Below are 1,354 nucleotides of genomic sequence, written 5' to 3'. Positions count from 1 at the left end.
ATTTTGGGGGATTTTGGTGAATTTTGGTAAATTTTGGTGAATTTTGGCGGATTTGGGGGTATTTGGGGGGGGTCACTGGTCACTCTGGTCACTCCGATGGTCACTCGGGGGTCCCGTGGTCCCCACAGTGGGCGGAGCCTCCCCCCGGAGTGGGCGGGGCCTCCCCAATCTCATCCAATCAGCCGCGAGCCCCCTCCCCCAGGCCCCTCCCCTTTATGCAAATCCCCTTCGCCCTTCAGCCAATCATCGCCGCCGCATGCAAATGAGCCGCATGCAAATGAGCAGGGGAGGCGGGAGCCAATCACGGGGCTGCGGGGGGCGGGGATATGCAAATGAGGCGGTGGGAGGGGCGGAGTCAGACCACTCGGGGCTGTCGGCCAATGGGAGCAGAGTGGGCGGGGTTTTGGAGGGAGGGGCGGGGTTTTTTGGGGGCGGGGCGTGGTCAGGGGATGAAAGGGGCGTGGCCTCGCCCTCTGGCCACGCCCCCCTGGTGACAGCGCCCCCCGCAGGCCAAGGACAGCGACGATGAGGACGAAGTGGTGACCGTGGACCGCGATCACTTCATGGACGAGTTCTTCGAGCAGGTGGGGCCGGGACCCCCAAAAATGGGATCAGAACCCCAAAAATGGGATCGGGAACCCAAAAAATGGGATTGGGAACCCAAAAAATGGGATTGGGAACCCAAAAAATGGGGTGGGGACCCCCGAAAATGGGGTGGGGAACCCCAAAAATGGGATTGGGAACCCCGAAAATGGGATCAGGACCCCAAAAAATGGGGCCGGGATCCCAGAAAATGGGGCTGGGACCCAAAAAAATGGGATTGGGATACTCAAAAATGGGTTTGGGATACCGAAAACGGGGCTGGGATCCCCAAAAATGGGGTCGGGACCCTGTAAATGGGTTCAGAACCCCAAAAAAATGGGGCGAGGACCCCAAAAAATGTGTCAGGAGTCACCAAAAATGGGTCAGGGATCACCAAAAATGGGATTGGGGATCAAAAAATGGGATCAGAACCCCAAAAATGGGATCGGGACCCCCGAAAATGGGTCAGGGGTCATCAAAAATGGGATTGGATCCCAAAAAATGGGGCTGGGACCCCAAAAAATGGGATCAGAACCCCAAAAATGGGATTAGGACCCCCAAAAATGGGATCAGGACCCCCGAAAACGGGGCCGGGACCCCGAAAATGGGATCGGGACCCCAAAAAATGGGGCAGAGACCCAAAAAATGGGTTTGGGATACCCAAAAATGAGATTGGAACCCAAAAAATGGGAATGGGGATCAAAAAATGGGATTGGGATACCCAAAAATGGGTCTGGGACCCCTAAAAATGGGTCAGGGGTCACCAAAAATG

The sequence above is a fragment of the Malurus melanocephalus genome, unplaced genomic scaffold, assembly GCF_030028575.1.
Source record: "Malurus melanocephalus ecotype Western Australia unplaced genomic scaffold, MMel_1.1 scaffold_2914, whole genome shotgun sequence".
In the NCBI taxonomy this organism is placed as follows: Eukaryota; Metazoa; Chordata; class Aves; order Passeriformes; family Maluridae; genus Malurus; species Malurus melanocephalus.
This window is presented reverse-complemented; position numbering follows the sequence as displayed.